Source organism: Spermophilus citellus (genome assembly GCF_964194105.1).
Source record: "Spermophilus citellus genome assembly, chromosome: 1".
Taxonomy (NCBI): Eukaryota; Metazoa; Chordata; class Mammalia; order Rodentia; family Sciuridae; genus Spermophilus; species Spermophilus citellus.
Window position 1 is genome coordinate 264,644,083 of NC_138182.1, and position 25,365 is coordinate 264,669,447.

Sequence of the window (25,365 nt, forward strand, 5' to 3'; positions counted from 1 at the left end):
AAATAATGCTGTGAACCTTGATGCATGCTCTCTTTTGGATGTGGTTTGTCTCTCAAGGGTTCATGTGCTGGAAGCTTGGTGCCCAAGGTGTTGGGATGGTGGAGGAACCTTTAAAAGAAGCAGTCTAGTGGGAGGTCCTTAGGTCATTAAGGGTCCTGCTCTTAGGAGGAATTAAAGTAGTTCTCATGGGACTTCTTGGTAGTCCTCCCAAGAGGATTGTTACAGAAGCCTGAGCCTGATCCCAGCCAGCTCTCTGCCTTCCTGGATCAAGAAGAGATCTCTCACCCACACACACACGGTCCTACAGTGATGTGATGCTATCACCAGGGGCCAAACCAGTGGGGCCATCCAAACGTGGGCTTTGAACCTCCAAAACTGTGAGTTAAATACACCTCCTTTTCTTTATAAGTAGCCTGTCTCAGGTATTTTATTATAGTAATAAAAATCTGATGAGTCAAACTTACAAGTTTTCATGTGAGCATGTATTTTCCATTTTCTTGGGTGCCTACCTAGGAATGGCATTGATAGTTATAATAACTTTACATGTAACCTTTTGAGGAGCTGCCAAATTGTTTTCCGGAATGTCTGTACCATTCCCACCAGCAACATTTAAAGGTTCTAATTTCTCCCTGTGTAGATGTCTTTGCTCCCCTGACCAAGGTTTCCCAACAGTGTAGAGCCTTTGTGGACCCAGCCCAGTCGCAGGAACAGGATGGAGGCCCTCCTTGGGGTGATTTATGAGGAATAGAGACCCAACTCCCTTCCACTGTTTTTCCTTATCGTGGATCATTAACCAGTAGAAAAAGAGATGTTCGAGGGGGATTAAACTAGATATAGGAGTGACAGTAACGTGGGCATTTAAGAGTGATTGCTTGAGAAGTAAAAAGGGGTCACAGTAGTTGAATTTAGTGGTACAAAGACTAACCAAAGGGTGGGAAGAACTGTAAACTGAATAAGAATTTGGGCAAAGATAAGGGACTCCAAATAACTAACAAAAATTACTAAGAACCAATTCTGCCTTTTAAAGGAATTTGTCATTATAATAGGAAATAAATCGCCTTAAAATATAACAAAGGCCCAAATTTTCAGAGTCCAAACTAATATACTATATAAACATTTTTCAATTTTTAAAAACTATTTATTTTTTAGATTTTTTTAACCTTCATTTTATTGTTACATGGTACTGAGGATCGAACCCAGTGCCTCACACATGCTAGGCGAGCACTCTACCTCTGAGCCACAACTCCAGCCCTATTTTTTAAAAGTTGTTCTACAACTTTTTACCATGAGTAGCAAGGAAAATGAAGTGTGTAAGACGGTATTCTTTAAAACTTAAATGTAGAATTAGCATATGATCTAGCAATTCTAATTCCAGGTATATACCCCCCAAAATTGAAAGCAGGAACTTGAACAGATATCTATACCCATGTCCATAGTTGAATTATTCACATTAGCCAAAAGGTGGAAGCAACTCAAATATCTATTGATGGATGAATGGATAAACAAAGCTGTGGAATATATGTTCATATTTTTTCAGCCTTAAAAAGTGTATTAGGGCTTCCAAGAATCACAGAGGGGGGTTCAGAAATTTATTTTCTCTCAATTCTAGAGGTTGCAGGTCCAAGAGCTAGGTGGGTTTCTTCTGAGGCCTTGCTGCTTGGCTACCTTTGTGCTGTGTCCTTACATGGTCCTGTATGTGGTGTGTGTGTGTGTGTGTGTGTGTGTGTGTGTGTGTGTGTGTAATAAGCCACACACGAAAGATAAGCATGTATGATTTCACTTATGTAAGGGTCCTTGAAGAGCCAAATGCAGAGAGAACATGGAATGGAGGTTACCGGGGGCTGGGAGTCTGGAGTTGCTACCTAATGGAGGCTGAACTAGTTTCAGAACTAGATGATGAAAAAGTGGGGAAGATGTACTGTGCTGATGGTTGCGTGACATCATGAATGTTGGTGCCTTTAAGAATAATTAAAGTGGTAAATATTATGGGATGTATATTTTACCACAATTTTGAAAACATACGAACTTAGTTGTGTGAGGACAGGTCTGGGTCAGAGGTTTCAGGAATGTCAGGATCTTACAGGTCTTCCTTTGTCCCTCCACTCTACCCTCAACTCCTATACGCAGGTCTTAACCAACCCAGTGCCAGGGTGTTGCTAACACTCTTGGTTCTAGTTAACCAGTAGCCATGTCTGTACCTGGTTGATTAATGGGACAGTACAAGGCTTCCTCCCCAAGCTGGGGAAATGAGATAAATATCAAAGGTCAAGACATTTGTTGTATGCATCTTGAAAGTGACCACTGGGAGCAAAGGTGGAGAAGGAAATGTGGATACTTTCTGATTTCCTGGAACTTCTCGGTACCCTGAGAAGCCGTTAGAGGAGAGCTTTCCATCTTTCCTCCCGAACAGGGTAGCAGCACATGGGCTGGGATACCCTGATGATACCTCAGCTGGGACCCTGGGAGCCACACTAACCTGGCTCAGACTCCCCATGTGCGGACTGTGGCCATGCAGTGATGTCTGGGCCAGCCAATGCACACTGGGCCTGCATGGCCCTGCAGGGCAGGGAGAGGACAGGTCAGCTGTCTGTGTGTAGCAATGCCAAAGCTGTGGGGGTGCCTCAAAGGAAGAAGGTTCTACAGGGTGCCCACTATTTCTCCTCTGATGCACCATCTGTTGTGATGGCTGCACATTTTCCAGGATGATAAGTTTCATTTAATACAAAGTAACTTCAGGGACAAGCAGCACCAGAAGCTAAGCCAGGTTTCATTGCTAAGAAGAGGAAACAGCTCTAAGGATCTCCCTGGCCCACTGGCTCCTTCTCTGTGGGTCTCCAGGTCTGGAGAAGCATGCGACCAGTGGGAGCGACTGCCCACCACTCCTCCATCACCAGATGACCACCAGTCCACCTGCCCAAGAGCTTCTGCTTGAACAGGACTCCCAGAAGCACACGTGATTTCATGACAACTAGACATCAGCACAAAGATGAAGCAGCAAAAGTCTTCTTGAGTTTATGGATATTCTTTAAAACAGATTTCGGACTACACAATAGAAATTAAAGCTAGAAAAATGGCTCTAAGCTGTGACTTTCTGGTGACATCTCTGTGCGTGTCTTTCTGCTACCTAGAACATGATGTGGTACTCAACCCTGGTGACCTCTCAAGCCTGAAAGGTAGTAGATGGCCTCAGCTTGTAGAGGATCCAAAAAGGTGACCAGGAAGCACATCTTGAAAGATTTCTCTCACTCTGTTATTATTTGAAGGAATAACTAAAAAGAAAGATCCTGAACTTCTCATGAATATCTATTGGTGTTTCCCAACCCTTCCCAGTCAAGAGGACTCCACCATTGATGCTTTTGAGTTGAAGAACATTCTGTGTGTCACAGCAAGACACTCCAAGACAAATATGTACACACTTTTGTGTACGTAATCCAAGGATAATGATATTAGAATTGTCATCACTGGTGTGTGGATATTATTGGTTGGATTGTTGTTACATGAGATTGCTGCAAGTTACCATCCCTCAATATCTTCTATGCCTTTTTTCTATGTGTTGTGTCACTCTATTTAAAGTTTTTATGAGTTTATGTTATAGCCTCCAGGATCCTGCCTTTTGTAAGAAGGTGAGGGTTCATCTAGGTACAGTTATATAAACTGTCTTCTTTCAATAATTTCCGGAGCTGATATTTTTTCATCATTTATACTTGGAAAATGAGAGCTTCCTTGTCTTGGACCACCATATATACCACACACATAACACATAATGAAAGCTTAGCAAGCATGTGTTGAATAAAATAAATGTTCCTTCTTAAGATGAAAGTGTGTTAATCAGCTTTCCATTGCTATAACAAATACCTAAGATAATCAAGTTATAAAGAGAAAAGGTTTACTTTGGTTCAGTTGTACAGGTTTTAGTCCGTGATCCATTAGGTCTGTCGTGGCACATCATGGTAGGACGTATGGCAGAGCAAAACCACCCAACTTACGGCTGGGCAGCAGGAAAAAAGAGAAAGAGAGCAGGGTCGCACAATCCTCTTTGAGAGTATGCCCCCGGCGACCTGCAGACCTCCTACTAGGCCCCACCTCTTAAATTTTACAATCCCTCCCAACAGCGCCACACTGGGCAAACAAGCCTTTAGCACATAAGTCTTTGGGTACCATTTCAGATCCAAACCCAGGGCAAAAAGTCTTGGGTTTGTCCATTTCTATAACTGGTGCTGAGTCAGTTCCATTATTTCTGGCAGACACATCAGTCTCTGAGAATGTCTTCTTAGACCGTGGAGGGTCCCAGATTGGAACTTCCATAATTGTCCACCTAAAAATAAACAGAAGTGTTGTATGTTATGTGCTTTATAATCTGCTGTGTTTGCAAAAGGGGAGGGGGCGTTTTACATTGGTGTTCCCAATTTACCAGTCTGACTTGTGTGTTTTAAGAAAGGATGAAAGCTATTATTTAAAAATAGCACATGGATGGTATTTGTGTATGTGTATTTCTTTGATTCTATAAAGTAGGGTTAATTTTATTGTTTCTGTGTGGGGAGGAATGACTTTTACAATTTCTACAACTCAATCTAACTCCTTCCTTCTTTTGCAACCTCTGCTACCCAGGTGGCTTGGTGCCCCAGTGACAAAACGTGAGGGGCAGGCGAAAAGGCTTCTGTGATCATCTCTAGAAACCTCATTTAGAGAAGGAGGCCTAATCTGTCCAAGCTTGTTTTAAAAAGCCATGCATACTAATCCACTTTTGGAAGAAGAGGAAAAGTACACTGAAGTAAATTCTCATTGTGTGATAAGAATCTGTATTGGATTTTTAAAGCAGAATACAGGAGCATAGATCCCTCCCCACAGAATTCAGGCTCAGGTGCCTGGGTGTGCATTCTTCATGGTGAGCTAGGCAGACCCTCTTGTTATACTGATGAGAAGCTCCCAGCCTAGGAGGTGAAGGGACTCCCTCTAGATCTCAGGGAACTGATGGCAGAGCCAGTCAAAGCCGCCAGGTCTCCAGATGCCACCAGGACCTTCTCGCCAGGGAGTAGCAACTCCCACCTGCCAGCTAAGAATGGTTTTTACATTTTAAAAGGTCACATAGAGTATGAGACAGAAACCATATGTGGCCGGCAAAGCCCCAAATACTTAATCTCTGGCCCTTTTACAGAAAAGGTTTGACAATCCCTGCTCTGTCCCTTGTTAGAGATAAAATTTTCATAGCTTTTCTCTGGGTCTGAGGCCCTAAAAGCCCTTGATTAGAAGCTGGGTAGTGAAGCTGGAGGCTATGGTGCGTTGGTTTTGTGTTGAATTGACCAAGCCTATAATGCTTTTCCCCAAAGTCCCTCCCTGGCACATTTCCAGGTTGGTGTGGGCCACAGGAGGTGTTTGGGTGAGATGTGGAATGCGGGAGTAAAGCAGCAGCCACACTCTCTGTGCCCAGAAGGGCAATGTGACAATGTGATGTAACTTACTTTTGGGAGCAGAGCAGCAACTGTCTGAGCTCCTTCCCTGTCTCTGTCCTCAGCTCCCCTGGCTCTGGCCAGGGCAGAGGGTGAGGTTCCTGGGGCAATGGCTGGGCCTGCAGCCCCTACTGCCCCTGGTCTCCTTTAGCTACTCTGATTCCCAGACCAGAAGCTCCACAGGTGTTCAGGTCCTTGATGATGGACACCAGCTAACCCAGTGGGTCAGCAGAATTATCCAGGCTGGAGGCTGGAGGCAGGGAGAGGGTGCCTGGCCCCTCTCTTGGTTCCAGCTCATCTTTACACATTTCAGCTTCTTCTGACTCTCCTTCCCTTGACTTCTGGATTCCCTTCCCAGTTGCCCACCTGGCTGGCCTTAAAGGTACTGCCGAATACAGACTATTTACCCAGTTCCATTCATTGACAGGGTCTCACTAGTTTGCTTATCTAGTGAGTTGCTAAGTCACTGAGGCTGGCTTTGAACTTGCAATCCTCCTGCCTCAGCCTCCTGAGCCACTGGGAATACAGGCGTGGGCCAATGTATCCAGCCCTATAACATTAAACATTAAATTCTGTGTTTCCAGACTCTCCAGGCCTCAGGAGACCTGTAGAGCTGGAAACACTACCTGTAGAGAGTTATACAAGCCTCACTCTAGAATCGGAGTCCAGAAGAATTTGAAAACTAACCCCTTTTTGAAAAAGAAAATTGCCCAAATTCAAAGAGCTAAACACTCATGCAAATGTGCAGGTGGATTTTTAAAAATGTGTCTGGAGGCACTGTTCTCTGAAAACGGATTAAACAGAACAAAGACTCAGCCAAGAAGTCTCTCCTTTAAGACCTTTAAGGTCTCTTATTCTTCAAAAGTTCATGGTTTCTCAGCAGTGGTTTTTCATTGACTTAGTAGTAGTTCAATATCACTGTAAATTTGACTAGACCTCCCTGCCATCCTTATGCGATAGCCCAGTCAGGGCATCTCGCCCAGTCACAGAAAAGTCCAGCTCTGGGGCATTCACAGGACCTCAGGCCTGTGAACACTATCTGGGCCTCCCTGAGTTGAATGTAGTTGAACTCCCAGCCATTGCTGTCCCGAGTGCCCTTTACCTTCATCTTCCAAGTGGTCTCTATGGTCTGCAAGGGAGGCACAGCCTCTGCATTGCCAGCCTCTAACTTGACTTGTCTGCACACCTCCTCCAGCCCCCAGATCATCTGACTTGGGGAGACCCATAGAGCTCTCAGGGGTCCCCGCAGAGAGCAGAACAGGCATCTCTCTCTTACCTCCTCCTGCATTGTTACAAACTGCAGGAAAACAGGAAAAGGTCATTGCTTTTGAGTTCCTTCGATTTGCTTTCGATTCCCTTACTCCCTCCCAGAGGTCATCTTTGAAGACCAGCTCTGTTTATAGGGGGCGTGGAATCTTAATTTATCATTGCGGTTCTCCTTGAACCGCAGGGTTTGGAGCAAACAGTTAAGACAAATGTTTGCTTTGGTGATCCTTCATCATTTTAACCTTAGTAATGACCATGGAAGAGAAAGAGTTTGCTCCTCAGTGATAAATAATCATGCAAAGGGAAAATGTGATCAACAAAGAAAACAGATTTTTAGGAACTCATTGCTAATGTTACAGAGTAAATAACTTGCAAATCTTTGGGTCAGTAATGCTCATGCTCAAATTGAGAATACGTTCAAAGTTTAGAACCCAGATCTACCACCCCAAAGACTGAGCTAATAGAACCTGAGCTTTTAGGCCACAGGGAGGATATAATCTTAATTTTCAAGAAGTTTGGGGATGGGGGACCGGAAAGTTTAGTTATAATGGACCTTGAAAATGCTACATCTGTGTCTTTCTCCCCTGCCCCTACTGCCGTCCAGTGTGGACTAGCTATTCTCATTTTTAGGAGCCTAATTTTGACTTATTTTTTAAAGTTTGCTATCAAAATGAAAAACATTTTTAAACTGTAGAACATGCACATTCAGTTCAGTAAGGCATAAAGAAGAATGTAAACGTCACCTGTCAGCCCACCACCCGGTGGTGACAACTATAGCTGCGAGGTAAATTTTCCTCTGAACTGAACATACACACACCATAGAAGCATCTGCAAGAATGGCTTGACTGGGCTTCAAGTGGCTAAGAGCAGGAACTTGCTGAGTCCTGATCCTACTACTTGAGAAATGTGTGACTGTGGGCGATTTCTTAACCCCACTAAGCCAAGGTTTGCCTAACTATAGAATGGAATAAAGAACAATCCCTAATTCACAGAGTGATGAGAGATTAAAGGAGGATGTGCATGTGAGGGTTTATCACAAGGTCTGACACACAGCACTTAAAAAGTGAGCCATGCTGCTGTGGCACATGCCTGTAATCCCAGCTGCTTGGGAGGCTGAGGCAGGAAAATCGCGAGTTCAAAGCCAACCTCAGCAAAAGCGAGACACTAAGCAATTCAGTGAAACCCTGTTTCTAAATAAAATACAAAATAGGCCTGGGGATGTGGCTCAGCAGTAGAGTGCCCCTGAGTTCAATTCCTGGTTTAAAAAAAAAAAATCCAATATTAATTTGTAACTTTCTGTTGTCATTTTTTAAAAAAAATGTTATAACTTGGTAAGCCTTGTGGTAGCTATAGAAAACTACCAGTTCCCCTCCATTTCATCCTGATTTCAGTGGAATTTGCATATATTTGAACTCTTCTACACAGTTAGGTTCCTGAACCTACAATTATAGTCATTGTTCAAATAATGTTTATACACATTCACAGTTACATGCCAGCACTTGACACATGCCAGCTCATTACAGCTCACAACACCTCTGCAAGGTAATTGTCCTTATCCTCAGTTATAGATGAGAGAATCCAGGCTGATAAAGAAGAGCTCAGATCCAAACCCAAGTCTCCCAACTCCAAAGCCTTCCCTTACTGGGCTGCTCGCCTGACACTGCCCAGTCCCCAATCAATAGCACATCCTTCCAGGGACATTGGAATAAATCTGAAAGCAGCTTTCTGGCCAGAGTCCAGCCAGTTCCCAAAAGAGCTAACAACTTTGTGCCAGGAAAGGAGGACATACCCTGGAACAGAAGTCAAGACACCTGGGTTCCAAGGTGGGAGGATCACAAGTTCAAGGCCAACCTGGGCAACTTAGTGAGACCCTGTCTCAAAATTGTAAAGGCTGAGGATGTAGCTCAGTGATCTTGCATGCGCAAGAGTTCAATTCCTAGCACAAAAGTAACAAGGAAAAGGAAACCTGAGTTCTTGAAATTTTTATATCTTTCAGAGGCATTTTCATCTCTGTGGAGTGGGTACAATCATATCTATCTTTCCTTCCTTGTGGAATGAAGTGATATCCAGATAAAAGTGATGATAACACTAATAATATAACACCCTTTTATCACTAATCACTAATGCTTTTATGACTACTTACTAATACTTTCATTACAAATTGCAAAGTATTAACAGCAACTTATTAAGTTGCTAAGTATTACTAATAGCAACTTACCATTTTTACCACCATGACTGTGTTTAATGATGTCATTCATGACTCCGGTAATTCAAAATGCATACCACCCCCCACCACCAATCCTTACACTAACAACTTTCTCTTAATCTCATTAATGTCCTTCCTTCAAGGCCCAGGCTGGCCTTGAATCTGCAGTCCTCTGCCCAGACTCCCAAGTAGCTATGACTAGAGGCATGCACTGCCATATCCAGGAACAACACAGATTTAAAGGTTGAGATGCCCCAAGGGCCTACAGAGGAAGCCAGCTTTATTCATTTTTGAGAAAATTACTGGAGGCTTTGCCTGGTCCTTTGTTTTTCCAACTAGGAGCTTCTCTAGCTGATGGAGAGTAGTGGAGAACAGATCAGAACTGAGGTCGGAGACCTGAGTGACTTTTCTGGAAGGATTTCTTGGAGTTGGAAAGTGTGGAGTAATTAGGAATAGGAGTGCAATCCTTGAGGTCAGTTTGGAAGAATTGGAGCTAGATGATACCTGCTCGGTATTTCCTTAATGTGGTTCATTGACTTGTAAAGAGGAGACATTTTGATATAGCATCAGAAGAGAGCAAGTCAAGGTGAAGCGCTCAATGGAATGGTAATTGCTTGGGAAGGGAAGAGGGTCAAAGTGGTTGAAATTAATGATGCAGAAAGAGTGATCATGGAAAGAGAATTATAAACGGAATGAGAAAGGTTAGGCAAAGGTGAGGGACTTGAAGTCAGCTATAAAGAAAATGATTAAAAGCCTCTCCTTGTAAGAAGGCATCCATCAGTGAGTGACAGGGACCACAAGGAATGTTTTCAAGGGTCCCAAGTTCTGACCAGGTGATATGTTCTATCTTCTCTGTATTTACCCATTAATGAGTGCAGAAGTGATTTTTTTAATAAAGACAAAGTATAAGTACAAATTAAGATTGTCAGATTTAGCAAATAAAAATTTTCATGTGCTATTTGGGACTTATTAGAATAAAAATTTATTCAAGTTTCCATCTGTATTTCAAATTTAACTGCATTTCCTGTATTTTGTCTGGCAACATGAGCAGGAACCTGTGTAGGGAAGGGTCAGCCATGCTAGATGAAAGTTTGTAAGGAAAAGAATAGCCTCTGGGAGACTCTCCAGATTTAAATCTCCTTAAGAGTTTATTGTAGAACCTTCTGGATAACACAGTGCTCATTATTATAAAACCATCTGGTAGGGCCAGTGTGGGCCAGGCCTAGAGAGAGGTAGGCAGTGGCTACATTGGATTTTCTGCTCCTGGGTTCATGGTGTCCAATGCCCAGTTCTCAGGGGCAGATTAAAGCCAAAGACTTCTGTGAGCTGGAACAAGTTTCTTTGGTCCAGGAAACAAAGAAGGAGGAGCTTGAGTGTTTGGTACAGACCAGGGAAGGAGAGATGATGATTTGGATCTGTAATGCCCTAATATTATTTCCTGGGAAAGCAAACACTGGAAAAACATCAAATCATTTGCAACTGACAGGAACACATATTAATGGGATTACGGTTGGGTAAGATTCTGAATCAGGTTAGTTGGAGTTCATGAAAGCTTCTTGCAGATGGGAGACTGCTTTATTTTACACTTAATATGTAATGAAATGGACGTAGGATATCTGATGGGAGGCAGAGGCAACTCCACTTAAATGGGATTACCACTGGAAAACTTGCTAGGTGGTAGGAGAGGGACCTCTTACAGCTGGGGCCTGTATGGAGTCTTGACAAGATGAACTAGCAGAATGAGCTGGGCCACAGTGAAGAAAAGGTCAGCATAGGGTATTTAGGGGACTGTGAAGACTAGAATCAAGTCTTCCTATGGAAGGAAGTAGAGTCACTCTATACCTTGGAACATCTAAATGTAACAAAGAGTATAGTAATGGGTGAAGAGAGGTTTTTTTCAGGCAGAGAAGATGGGAGTAAGGGTGGAGTGAGGTTAGGGGGCTCTGGTGATGAGGGATTAGCAAAAGTAAATCATTTTGCACATAAAGAATTCTGACATTCAACATGCACAAACAACCCTTTACTAAAGGTTTTACCACCTGTGGCCACTGAGGCTCCAGCAATGAATATAACAGTCCCCCCTAATCTGTGGTCTTGCTTTCAGAGGTTTCAGCTACCTGCAGTCAGTCATGGTTTGAAAATATTAAATTAAAAATTCTAGAAATAAAAATTTCATAAGCTTTAAATTGCATGCCATTCCGAGTAGCAGGATGAAATCTCATGCTGTCCTGCCCCATCCCTCTCAGTACATAATTGTCCCTTTGCCCAGTGTATCCACACTGTATATGCTACCTGCCCATTAGTTACTTAGTAACCATTTCAGTTATCAGATCAGTTGTTACAGTATTGCAGTACTTGTGTTCAAATTCATTATTTTACTTAACAAGGACCACAAAGTGCAAGAATAGTGATGCTGAAAATTCATAGATAGCCAAAAAAAAAAAAAAGCCATAAAGTGCTTCCTTTAAATGCAAAGGTGAAGATTCTTGACTTAAGGGAAGAAAACATGTGTGCTAAAATTACTAAGATCTGCTGTAAGAATAAATCTTCTATCTATAATATTATGGAGAAGGAAAAAGAAATTTGTGTTAGTTTTTCTGTCATACTTGAAACTGCCAATGTTATAGCCACCATGCATGATAATTGCCTACTTCAGATGGAGAAGGCACTAAAGTTTATGTGTATAAGAAAAACTGAGTACTTATAGGGCTTGGTACTATCTGTAGTTGCAGGCATCCACTAGGGTCTTGGAACATATCCCTTAAAGATAAGGGGATACTACCATAAAGTCCAAAGTCTGTCCCTAAGAGACTGCCAGTCTAGTGGAAAAGGGGAACCTATAAACAGTGCAATGCCGAGTGTCATTCCTCACACCAGGGAAGCTTAGGCCAGGCTCCATCTTTCCTTGCCTGGTTTCTTATGGCAACATCCTCACCCCTCTTGCTGCCTCCGCCCAGGATATTCTCCTAGGATATTCTCCTCCTTGAAGCCCATGTGATCTTTCCAACTTGAGAATCTGTCCATACCGCTCTCCTGCTAAAAGCCCTTCAAGGATGAAGCCCAAATCACGGCCTTGCGGGCTCTACTCTCAGCCCCTGTTCAGTTTCCACTCTCCTAACACCAGCCCCAGGCCAACCACACTTGGAGCCAGTGTGCATTTTCTAAGGCCACAGAACATGACCTCCCCTGTCTTGGCATAAACCTTGGCACTTGCCATTTCTACTTCCTGGACTCTTTTCTTTAGGGTTCATCTCATAGTCACTTGTTCTGGAAGCCTTCCCTAGCCTTTCAGGTCTAATTAGCAGCCCCTAATGGGATTCTGCTAGCTCTCTGGACTTAACATTATCCCATAATCTCTGCCCATCACTTCATTTGCCCACCTCGGCCTCTAAGCTTATGTTGCTCATTGGCGTCTCCTCACCTAGCATGGCACCTGGGTCAATAAAACATATTCTAAAATAAATTCCTGGTAAATTAGAATTTTTCAGGGTGCAGGAAGAGACCTGCCCATGTTATCATAGGCAATTGGGGTTCATAAGAAAGATCTCAGCAAGAAGCCATTTGGGCAACTCTCAGAGATCCCAAAAGGAGATGATTTCTCAAGAAAGCCTTCACAGTAGGGGGGATTTTTGAGCCCAGTGTTGAAAGATGAATGGATGTTTGCCTAGCCAGGGAAGGGAACCCATCTGAGCTGCCTGCTCAACAGTTGTCAGGTTCTTTTGTTCAGCATCAATAGCCTTAAATTATCAGGAAATATTAAGAACTACCTGTCCCCTGACCCATAACCTCACTACAGGGTGGAAGGTTACCAGGAATGCAAATCCTTGACTCTGGCCATACGAAAAGAGTATTAGTGACCAGTCACACCTCCCTTGTAAGTCTGGAGATATCACCAATCAGCCCCTTCCCAGCAGGTTCACTCTGGAGCTCATGCAATGGCACTCTGAAGGAAGAATCAGCTGACTTTATCATCAGAATCCTGCCTTATTGGGGGATGCTGGCCTCATCTCCACAGCTGAAGTCAACACTAAGAAGTATGAGGAAGCTGGTTCCCTGATTCTCACAGCCCAGCAGGCAGGGGCAGGGGTGTTGGTATGAACTTTCCTAACCAAATTACCTTGAAAATTTTCATTCCACAAATGAGAAAAATTTGTTTCCAGCTTCCATTTTGTTAATTACAGAACCTGCTATAGTTAATGTAGATAATGATATTTCAAGAATTTGATGCAACCGTGGAATGTAGACTCCTGATAAATGTCCTTCACACGTCAGTTCACAGTCTCTAAAGTGTGGAGTGTGGTTGACACTGCTTGACATCACACAGTGTGCATCAAAATATTTTAAAGTAAATTTCAAACAAGATGAAGAGTGAGTAGGGACACTCCAGGCAAGTGATAGCCACCAGCAAAGCACGGGAGTGAATTCATGAGTAACCGTGTCTTAGCTGATGTGAGTTAAACCCATGTATGTAGAGCTCTGAAAACTTAAATGTTAGAGATTTGTTTGCATACAGTAGGAATAATAATAGTACCTGCCATATGGGTTTGGGGAGGAGGATTACAAGAAAAAAAAAAAAGAGAAGAATTCAACATGATGCCTGGTACCTGGTAAATGCACAGTAATCATTAGCCATGGTTCTTTTTATCACCATCATCATTGTTAATATTAGGTTAGTAATAGTTGTTCTCCCGATGCCTACCCCTGTACCTGGTTCACAGTAAGCACTCAATAAGTAGTTGCAGGAATGAATGTATTTGGAAGTCTCCTGGCTTATACTCATTCATTTGGCAATATTTCCTGGGCACCTGTATGTGCCAGATACAATTCTAGGCCCTGAAAATAAAACAGTAATCAAGGCCACATGAACTTCCCCTAAAAAAGCTGCTAGTCTACAAGGGTTACAAACAAGTGCACAGGCAGCAAGGCTGCTATGGGATCTGAAGAAGAGCCCTGAATATATTCAAGGGGAAGGTCAAGATGGGGCCCCCTGACTTGGGCATGGGAGGGTGGTTAGAGTAGGGAGAACAGCCCCAGCCCAATGTGTACAGAGGCCCCAGGGAAGAAAGAACTTAACTTGCTTTCACCAGCTCTGGGCAGGCAGTTAAATATCTCCCGAGAGACTTAAGAATGACTGGGGACTAAGGTTTTAAGTTCTCTCATATACAGCTGTACCAAAACCACCTGTGTTTTCTGACTGTAAAAGATACATCTAGAAGATGTGGTCTTCAAATCTAGAGAATGGGGGATGCAAGAATGGGGGATTCTCTCTCTTCCCCTCCCTCCACACCCCCTTTAGTCTTCTGGTTAATGCTGTGTGATTTGTGCTGTATCTAAGAATGTTGGCCTTTAATCTTAAGTTTCCAGGTCTTTGACCCCATTTCACTGACCCTGTTGAAATCTACAGGTCATGGCTGGACGATCTTGCTGCTCCCACATGTTTTCTCATCAGCAGCAGGAGAGTTTCTTGGCTTGAGGCTGCTGGAGGCTCCAGGTTGTGTGGTTGTGGTTGGAGTGGGTGGTGGACAAGGGCTGAGAGATTGAACAAATCCCTCCATGACCTTCTGGCTCTTTTGCTGTATTTGTTCTTTGAAGCTGGGTGAAAATCAGCTGGAGAAGTTTTCACAGCATAATAGTGCGTCACTGCAGATGCCACCAATAAGGAGGAGCTGACACCTTTGCCCAAGTGTGTCAGTTCTCCTAGGATCAACTTCAACATCCCTTGCATTGGGCTCAGGCTCCAGTGTCAGATTGGGTTCATTTCAGAATTCCCTTCTGGGCACTGGGTATTGGACGGTTCTGGTATAGATAAATTAACTCCCACCCAATGCCCTGCCATTATAAGACCACCCTCAATTAAGTGTTTCTTGCAAAGGATCCTGGGAGTGGCAGTCATTCGGCCCATTCTTTCATGTTTACTCAACCAGTATTTGCTGAATTCCTACTAGAAGCTTGGTGCTGTAAGAAAAGAGAAAGAAGATGGGAATTTACATTTTTAATAGATTTTTAAGAGCTTTTAGCGGTTTCTCCACCTCTGCATATTTACATTTCAACTGGATAATCCTTTGGGAGGCTGTCCTGTGCTTTACAGAATAAGAAGGGTTGTGTGGGAAGTTCGCGTAGGTCAATGGGGTTGTGAGATCCCATCCTGTTCCTCTCTTTTTCCTTCCTATCTATAAAGTGAGCAGTTTGTCCACCACACACTCCCTACCATTGTCATCTGGCACCCCCACCAAAATCCTAAAAGCAATGGGTCCCCTCAGTCATGGACTGAAACCTCTAAACCATGAGCCAAAATAAATCTTTTCTCTTTATGATTCATTCTCTCAAGCATTTTGTTACAGTGACAAAAATCTGACTAACATACACTCTTAAGATTGTAATAAGGATTTATTGAGGAACAGATAAGTGATGTGGCACACACCTATAATTCCAGCTACTTGAGAGGTCAAGGCAAAAGGATCCCAAGTTCCAGGCCAACCTCAGCAACTTAGTGTGACCCTGTCTCAAAATGCAAAATATAAAGAGTGGGGAATGTAGCTTAGTTGTAGTGTGTCTCTGGGTTCAGTCCCCAGGACCACAAATGAAATGAAATAAAAATTAAAATGTAAAGAGCCTAGGGAAGAATTTGGCTTCCAGCAAGTCATCAGTAGATGTTAACTATTTTGTACTTGATTCTGTTGGACTTCAGAGTTTAGAATCTATACTATAAATAATAGTGACTTTTAAATCAAAGCCTGTAACTCCACCTCCCTTATTTATGGCAAAAACACACAGTAGGTATCTTTGGGTTGGAAACCAATCTCTGGTCCCATGCACTGTTTCTAGGGTACCAGTGTCAAATGGCTCAGCCCCTGTTGGAGCTGTGGGCTCTGCAGCATTGATGACATCTTCCCAATGTAGATTCAAAGGGGCAAAGAGGCAGCACCAGCATCTGTTGAGACATCTGCACACTCATCCATCCCTTCAACCAACTTTACCAAAGACCTTTTTGATTCTGGGCATCATGTTTCTATTAAGTGCACCTGGAATGCCAGTAAGTCACCACTCTGTCCATGTGTTAACTGAAAGTTTATTGGGTAGAAATGTCATTGTTTAGTTTCAGGACAATTCGAACTTATTTATGTGGATTGTGTCAAAATACTGAGGTTTCTTTTCGTGCTTTGTTTGATGTCACAGTTGGGCTTTGTATGTATGGAGATCCCATGGCCTGTATGTGGTTGGGGAACTCCTGGGAATTTCCGCTTTCTTCCTCTCTCCAGCTTTTTATAGCTACATAAGGTTCAGATCTATTAACAAACACTTGTATAATTATACCCCTCTCTGTTTACGGACTCAGGATAAATTGTCTTGATGGGAAAATATCTATCCTTTGGAGTAATTTTGATCAAGGCTTTTTAGTTTTTGTTTGCATATGATTCATTTGCCCTTCTAAAAATCATTTTGATGTCTGTTTCATGAATCATCTACTGTGGATAAATTACAGTACTCAATAAGCCTCATTAAAAATTTCATCTTGACCTAAAAGTAGTTGGCATAAAGAAAATATGTGACCTATCCATATGCTTTCTCATGGAGCTAAATCAAAAGAAATAGTTGAGGGCCGGGGTTGTGGCTCAGTGGTAGAGCGCTTGCCTAGCATGCATGAGGCACTGCGTTTGATCCCCAGTGGCACCTAAAAATAAACAAATAAAATAAAGGTATTGTGTCCATCCACAACTAAAAAATATATAAATTAAAAAAAAGAAATAGTTGGGTTTTAAGATTCTTAGGTGACACCCATAGGGGACTCCCTGGAAATGATCGACCAGGGCCTTGGCCACCAGCGTGTTGGAAAAGTTCAGTTCAGCTCAGTTTGTTTTGAGCATCACAGTCAGAATACACTTGTATTCATAAATTCAGCAGTCACAGAACCACGATATTCAAGGTGAGACTATTTATGGGAAAATTTTTCAATATGTTACTAAATTTCAATTTTACTAAAATAGACGTGACTCTCATTTGGATTTTCAGCCCTGTGGAAGACAGTCATACACCCTCTGAATCAGAAGGTCAATTCCATCCTTCTCTGTTATACTGGGAAAAATTGACTGTGTTCCTCCAGTAATATAAACATGTAGAAGACTTGACTTTTAGTCCACTTGGGCCAAGAAGCACGAATTATTTCCCCAGTGTTTCCTCCCTCTGAATAGCTAAAAATGTTTAATGATGGGAGGCAGTGTTTTAATTAAGTACACCCTTTTGAGTCAGACTAAATGTGTATGAATCGGGACTCCCAACATTTACCAGCTATGTTACTTAACCTCTTGGTGACTCAGTTTCTTTGTGTTAGAATAAAGCTAATAATTATTTCCACTTCACAGAGCTACTGCAAGAAAATAAATGAGAAAGGTAGCCTACATGAAATAGATTGGGCACTGTGCCCAACATAATTATAGTAAGAGCTTAATAATTCATAGCTATTATTATCATTATCATCATCAACTAATATTTCTTTGCCCACACAAAAAGCAATGCTTCCTGTATACTGAAACATAAATTTGAGAGTGTATCTATGAGATCTTCTTATCATCTATCCAGTATGTGAAGTTGGGTGTATTTTTATAGGTACCCATTCCAATAAAGACACAGGCTCAGTCTGGAGATCACTACATTCTTGGGGCACCTTGTTTGTGAGTTAGGAACACAGAGACTCAGGGTCCTTGCTCCTACATGGATGGAATAACTATCATTCAAGAAGGGGATGGAGGTTTTTCTTTAGCGTAGCTTCTGCATAAACAGGCAAGACTCAGATGACATCTACATGGAGACTGCAAAGGAATGGCAAATGAGACTGTTCTGAAGTCAAGTCAGTTACCATTAGGACAAGCAAGATAAATCCGACCCAGATTTAAAGTGGTATTTTGAGTCTCTTACCTCTTCTGTCCTCTGGAGAGATGAAGAACAGCTGGTCAGTATCCTCTGTATAATAACCCTTCAAATAGAAGACTGAGTTTGCCTTTAGGTACTTTTCCTCTCCAGACTAAACAACTCCAAGTCCTCTAACCTTCCCTCATAGATTCTATTTTCTGTCTCTTTAATCATTTAGGTTCTCCTTTGGAACCTTTCCAGTGTCTCACATCTTCCTTAAAACAAGGAACCTCAAAAGAGACACACCTCCTCATAAGCTTCTGTCTGCTACCAAATTCTTTATGACAGGATAGGGAGCAGTGGGGTATTTCCCTTCCATGTCACCAGTGTGAACACCCTAGTGTTGGGTTGCCTGTTTCTTATCAATATGGGATACAATTCCCATTTCATGCATGATCTTCCACGATCCCCATGATCCTCACCACTTTGTCTGTTTTTTTTTGAATGTAGATATTAAGCCTCATTTGAGCCCGTCCTGCTGATTATCACCCCCGAGGATACTACTTTGTAATCAGCCATCATGCTGAATTCTAAACTGTCTTTAATGAACCATTCCTTAATGTGTTGAAGCCACTTTGGATTCTCTTAACACATTAGCAGTTCCAACCTAAATTCCTGTTGTTCGTAGAGTCTGGGTGTGCATGGAGCAATTTCAAGTATTATTTAAACCAGACCCAGGATGAAATCTTAGAGTACATTTTAAGCACTACTTTGTTTACTGAGCCATTGATTTCTTTTCCAGGTAGCAGTGAAGCCTGGGTAGGGAAAAGACAGACCCGATCCTATCTTTCTGACCTGCTGATGAGAATGGCATATGCTTTTTAAAGCCTTCCTGAAGCTAAGATATTATGCAGATGTGGTTAGATTTTTTAATTCCCAGCAATACACACACTAAAGTGATATTAAGCAACAAAGATGGAGTGGGGGGGCAGGATATTTATTTACATTATACTTAAAGCCCCTGATTTACTTTAAAAGGTACTGATTTACACATCATAAATTACACACTGGACTGAAAGAATAAAGAAGCAGCAGCATTAGGAAATCATCAGTGGAAAAGGCTCTCAGAAAGGAAGAAAAGGAGCACTTCTGGAATTATTTAAAAAATTATTCAATTTGAACATGGTTCCCATAAAACTTATCAAATACTGATTTGCCACATAAAAGGATGCTCATGAATCTGCTTAGAACTCCCACCCCATGTCAGGAGAGCTGGAAAAGGGGAGGGAGGAGGAGCTAGCGTTCATTTTAATATGTGTAAGCCAGATACTTTGCATTGGCATCATGATACATCTGGCTTTTTCTGAAGTCATCAGCCTCTAACTTGCCTTGACCCAGGAATTGCAGTCTTCTGGGGACTGGCTGGCAAAGCTTGTCTCCCTGGACATGCATAGAGTTCTCCTCAATTCCACGAGGTGGTGTTGGTTGCAGTACACAACCTCCTTGAGATAGACTTTATCCTGAGGTTTTGTTTCCTTCCAGTACTTCTAAAGGAGGCATGCCACAGCCTGGCACCCCTGCCTGTTTCCGGTTTCCTCTTGCACTGGCCTGAATGAAGCAACTGGAGGTGGTAGTTCCAGGACTGGTAATTATGATGAGTATTTACGAGTGCTCTTGGGATGCTTCTCAGAATGGGCAGATTTCCAGCCTGGGCTTGACATGGGCTGGCCTCTCCTAGGCTCTAATTACCCATTCCAGTGGCAGTAATGGTACTGGGAATTGAAGCCTTCCCTGGCCTCCTCCATTTTAATTAATTGCTTTGAATTCCACCAGATCTGTCCATTGCAAAGTTCATTTGCTTTTAGGGGTTGCTAGATGCCTAGGGAAAAAAATAGCTTAGAGACACAGGGGCAGGGTGGAAACCCGGTAAGATTTTGGTGCAAACCCCAAGGAGAGGGGAGGGTGTATACCTGTCCATGCAAGTATGCAAGTCCCCCGGAAGGACTCACAGGGCTGGAGTGAGTTTATTTGTGCCATTTAACCCCAGGCGCTCTCTGTACCTCCAGCTCAGCTTCCCCTGGGAGCTCCAACTTGGAGCCCTCCCCAAGCCAGGTGAAAATGTGTTTTGAGCAGAAGTTCCTTAATGGTTTGAGGTTTGGCACAGCAGTGCTCTTACTTTTCAACAAATGTTAGAAGTGTAAAAATGGAATAAATTTACTACTGAAGGTTTGAAAAAGCAATGAAAAGCGACTCCCCCCCGCCCCCAAACCCCTCTCCTACTTTTAAGAAAAGCAAACACTCTTTTCCTGTCTTATTTGTATTACCATTAATTTAAGACAGGAAGCCCTCAGTGGGTGTGATGTAAACAATTGGGCCTCGTGGGTCGGGCTTCCTCATCAGTTTGCAGCTGGAGAGATGGTTGTGCAGCCCAAGCCCATTCGGGCCTCTCTAGGGGTTGACTTGCTGACTGAACCTGCTGAAGGTGGGAGGGGCAGGCGAGCAGGCGAAGGTATAAAGGAAATGCTTGAGTCGTGCAGTCACGGGCAATTGTAATTCAGGGGTGGTAAATTTGGTTACTCCTGCAGAAAGGATCTGACTGGTGATTTCTGGAAAGTTCTCTGACATCCCACCCTGTGTGATAGTTGTGATTTTAGTACCCCCCCCCCAAAAAAAAAAACCCATGCTTCTGCTGATTATGAAACTGAGTGGTTATGAAATGAATGATGTTAGGGAGGTGGAGCCTCTTTTAGGGTGGCTCTGAAAGAGAACTTCGCAGCTGGGTGAGGGTATCAGGGTACCGGGAGGGCGTTTTCTCCTTCAATCCTGCTCCCAGTTTGCAGCAGGAAGCTCCTGAGCACTTGACATAAACAAAATCGTCTGCCTAAGAAACCCCCAAACTCCTTGCAATCCTTCCCGGGGCGGTTTCCTTTTCCCGGCGAGAGGAGGGGAGTGTCGGGGAAGGGATTCTGGAATGCTGTGGAGTTTTGACAAGTGAGCCCGGGAGTGACGAGCCGCGTTAGGATTACATTACAGTCTTTTCATAACCTCCTCAACCGGGGCCCGTGGAGGGAGGGAGGGGGTCCTCCCACAGATCTGTAGCCAGCCGAGGGGAGCGTTCGGGAAGTCCTGCACGGATCCTGCTCCAGGACTGCCCGCCGCGGTCGGGACCTCGGGAGGGCGGCGGCCCGGGGCGGGGAACCGGCCTCTCGCCCGCCCCTCCCGACTGCCAGCAGGTGATTAGGCTAATGACCGGCCCCTGGGGGTTGCTCAACCCGGCCCCGACGGATTACCCGAGGCCAGCTGCTCAGGACACAGTCTCCGAGGAAGCCTCCAGAGGTGACTTCAGAACTGGAGGTAGGAATCTGCCTGGAAACCCCTCCCGCTCACCGATCTGATCCGGGCTGCGGTGCAGACGGAGGCTGGATCCCTCAGCCTGGGAATTTAGCCACAGAAGGCACGAGACCGAGCAGCCGCACGCTCGCCTTCTCCCAGGTCGCTTGAGTGTTTGGTTTTCCACCTGGGGATTTGCGTGTCTAGAGGTGGTTTGTGTTCCTCGGGAGGAGTGATTTGGAGCTCGTTTGTCAATTACTGGACGGAAGGAGGCGCCCTGTGTGTGTGTGTGTGTGTGATGGGCAGGGAGGGGGCGCGCACCAGGAGGAATCCCGAGGGGCTCCCGAGCCACAGTCCTCTCCTACACCTTTTGTGAGAGTGCTGAGGGGCGGTGAGGAGCTTGGCAGCCCAGGCACCTGTCCTTATCCCTTGCTTCTCACTTTGGCTAGCAGGCCAGCAAATCTGGGGCCGAACAAAGCGGTGTTCTCTATTGCAGGGAGCTGTGTTTATGACCCCACAAGAGGTCACAGTCTCATTTGGGACAGATCTTTGCCCCAAACTACTGAACATCCTGCTTGGACCACAGCCCCGCCACTGATTCACGAAATGTTTTGATTAGAGTATCCACTAATGAAAAGATCTTTTAAAGATGAAAGATGTTTGGAAAGATAATGGCATTTTCTATCATGTAGCTTCTCTCTACTAGAGTTTATGAATACTAGGAGTGAAATGAAGTCAATTTTGTCTCATGAAGGGAGGTAACTTAAGCTGTCATTCTGGGAGAAAAGATTTTTTTGAATGTAAACAATAAATGCTTTTCATAAAAATAGGTCAAGCTGTTTGATATAAGGGGATAGCACAGACTCTAATATGGAAGTACCTTAAAATACACAAAATATAGCAGTAGGGGTGTTTTTGCAAGTGTAAATTCACATTGCAGATGAATTTTTAAAATATAGTTAAAATTTAAAATATAGCAGGGCACGGTGGTACACACCTGTAATCCAGCCACTCAGGAGGCTGAGTCAGGAGCATTACAAGTTCAAAGCCAGCCCCAGCAACTTGTCTCCAAAAAAAAAAAAAAAAAAAAAGGCTGGGATGTAGCTCAGTGGTTAAGCACCCTGAGTTCAATGCACAGTACAAGATAGATAGATACATAGATAGATTGATAGATAAAGATGTAAGGCTTTCAGAGTCTCCAGTCAAACTAGGGCAGCTGTGGGATTCCAGGATGGCAGCGGGAGGTTCTGTTGAAAGAGGGGTTCTCAGATGGGCCACCACCAGAAGAACTTGAAACGGGACATAGAATAGAAAGTGACAGAGAAAACCAACCTGGATTGAGTACCCGGGGCTCACTCCACTTGCTCCCAGGCTTGTGCTTTGAGGCTGCACAGCCAGGCATAACTGTCCAGGAGGTGCATTCAGCATCCCCCGAGCCCCATCCAGGGTGAAAGGAAGAAGGTGCAGAATTACTAAGCACTGCCTTTCAGTTTGCCTTCTTGCTTCCATAAATCACCCAATGCCATGCCTGGCATGGAGTTGAGCTTCCTTTCAGCCTATTCCTGCTGATTCCATATGCTCCAGCAGGTCACACTTGGGAATTGTTTCCTTGAAGGGACCTCACTCCACCCTGACTCCTGGGACCTCCAGGTGTCTACTGTGTTGCCATGGTACTTGGCCAGTCTTCTTCATCAAGGCTTCTGTTTCCCAGGACATTCATTACTCAGGCACCTGTGCTCTGCCTTCTACAGAGTGGGCGCTCCAGGGTGCTGCTTGGGAATCTCTTTCCGATTCTTACTCTCAATCTGAAACCCAATTCCTAGTCTGACCTTCTCTTCTTTCCCTCTTATATGTGTATCAAAAGGACACATATACATACTTTTAAAACTGATATGTTTCTATAAGACTTATAACTACGGACCCCTCACCAACCTCAACATCTATGCTCCAGAGACAATCACTTTTCAAGTTTTTGTACATTTCTTAGTGCCAAATGTATCCTGTCCTCTGGTTTACCTCTTGTCCTCCGGTTCTACCCTGGATTTGCTGTCTGCACAGACACTATCATGGGATGTCCTTTCTGTATCATACTGGGGAGGCATTTTGTCTCTTTCTCAGGTGGCATCCCCTGTCTTCTAAACCTCACGTCTTTCTTCTTATATCCGCTTTCTGAAAAACACATCTTCCGGAAAGAAGGTCCTGACAAAGCCACATGTGAGGTGATTTTTTGAGATCCTCCAAGGTTAACAGACAATTTGTATGGGATATGGATTCTATATTGGGGATCCCTTTCCCTTTGAATTGGGGAAGCACTGCTCTTCCAGATTTAATACCGTTCAGATGTCTGATGTCATTCTAAGTCCTGAGGCTTTGAATGTATTTCTCTGAAGGTTTTTAGGATTTCCTCTTTGTCCCTTATAATATTCCTTTCTCTTTGTAATGAGACTTCATTGTATCTCAGTAGTACTCTTTTTTCATCCACATTACTGGGCTTCCAGCGGCTTTTCTCACTCTGGAAGCTCTGCCCTTTTGTTCTGAACAGTTTTCTAGAGTTTTAAAAACTAAAATTTCCATTCCTCTCTTCTGTACCACTTATTGATTGGAAGGAAACTCTTATGGACTGACTACCTTTCTTTTTCTATTACATTTTTCTATCTCCTTTAAAAAATATTCTACTTCCAACTGTGCATGGTGGTCATGGTGGTCATGAGTGTAATCCCAGCTACTCAGGAGGCTGAGACAGCAAAAGGATCGCAAGTTCAAGGCCAGCCTAGGCAATTCAGCTCTTTTTTTCCCCCTTTCCTCAACAAGACTCTGTCCCCAAATAATAGTCTAACAAGGGTTGGGGACACAACTTATTTGTAGTGGTAGAGCCTTTGCATAGCATGAGTGAGGCCCTGGGTTCAATCCTCAGTATCATACACATACAAAAAAACAAAAGTACAGAAATACTTTCTGGGAAATCTCTTCATTTTATCTTCCAACCCATATATTCCTTTTTTATGTCTGCCATCAAATTTCTAATTCCCAAGAGCTCCTTAAAGATCTGTGATTTTCTTACAGCCTCCTGTTATTGTTTCATGGATGAAAAGCTGCTCAACTCTGCAGATCTCATTACAGCTTCTTTGAAGTATTTCTCTCCTCCCTGCATTGTTTCTGTTTCCTCTGATTTCCTCTTAGTTTTGTTTTTGTTTTTTAATCTCCTCCATGTAAAGACTTTCCTCACTTGTCCGATGATCCCTAAATGACTACTAAAACCCTAACTGTAATGTCTGAGAGGATGGAACTTGTACCCAGAAATAGCTCCCTTCCAAGAAGGCGACCCAGGAAAATCTCAGAATCCAGAACAATGCCTGGCACACAGTAACTTCCCAGGGATATTTGCAGAGTAATGGAATGACGTATGATCTTGCTAGGTCCCAGGTGGTGGTGATTATTAAGAGCTCTGCAGGTGACTTGAATGCACAGCTAGTGTGGAGGACCTCTGCTGTAGAATTAGCTCTCTGGTGGTTTTACTGGAGGACTGTCTCATTAGGGGAGGATCTTGTTTTTGGAGAAACTACCCAGGTAAAGAGAAATTTCAAGACACAGAAGAGTTGATTGGTTGTAGCATTCTGGAAGCCAGATGGAAAGAAGACTAGGAGTCTAACCATTTGGTATGGAGACTTTCTCTTATCCTGCTGTATTTAGAGTGGTATGCCTTCCACAAAGTTGGTGTCTCCAATTCATAGCTGTCCCGACTCAGCAGAGCAAACAGGTCACAGAATGCAAGCCCTTACCAGGGATCAACAATTAAGAGAGGGATGTGGCGGTCTGATGGCTTCATATTCAGATCTTCAGCGTGCCCTCCTGCTTTGGGGTGGGTTCCCTGCTTCTTCAGTGCGTGGTGCTCACAATTCCAGAGCCTCTCTGGAGTTCTGGCTGTGAATCCCAGACTTCCCACACTGCTGGGCTAGGTTTTGGCTTTCTCTCATCTACAAAGTCAGTTATCACTAGTTTGTGTGCTTTCCAGCAGCCAAAATTTTGTTGCAATCGTTGTTTTTCTTGTTCTCTTTATTTTTGAAAGTTTATGATATGTCAAGAGCTTTGTAATGTTGTGAACAACCAATAAAAAAAAAAAAAAAAAAAGAAAACATTAAAACTGTCCAGGTTCAAGACTGTCTACCTGAAGAAAAGGAAAGAGACGTGATGGTGGAAATGGATTTTGTTTGAATAATAAAAAAGATTTTAAAAACCCTAGAATTAATTACAAAATTATTTCATAAAAGA

General features: G+C 43.4%; 1 protein-coding gene across 9 annotated transcripts in view; it reads left to right on the forward strand.

Annotated features, from left to right (window-relative positions):
• PDZD2 (PDZ domain containing 2) overlaps positions 1-25,365 on the forward strand; it is a 354,642-nt gene that overhangs the window by 136,644 nt on the left and 192,633 nt on the right. The window contains exon 1 of one of the 9 annotated variants that reach the window (XM_081301027.1): positions 20,567-21,120. The exons of 7 other annotated variants lie outside the window; for them this stretch is intronic. The gene's annotated coding sequence lies outside the window, so the exon portion shown is untranslated. One more of the 9 variants, XM_081301019.1, reaches the window with a different exon arrangement.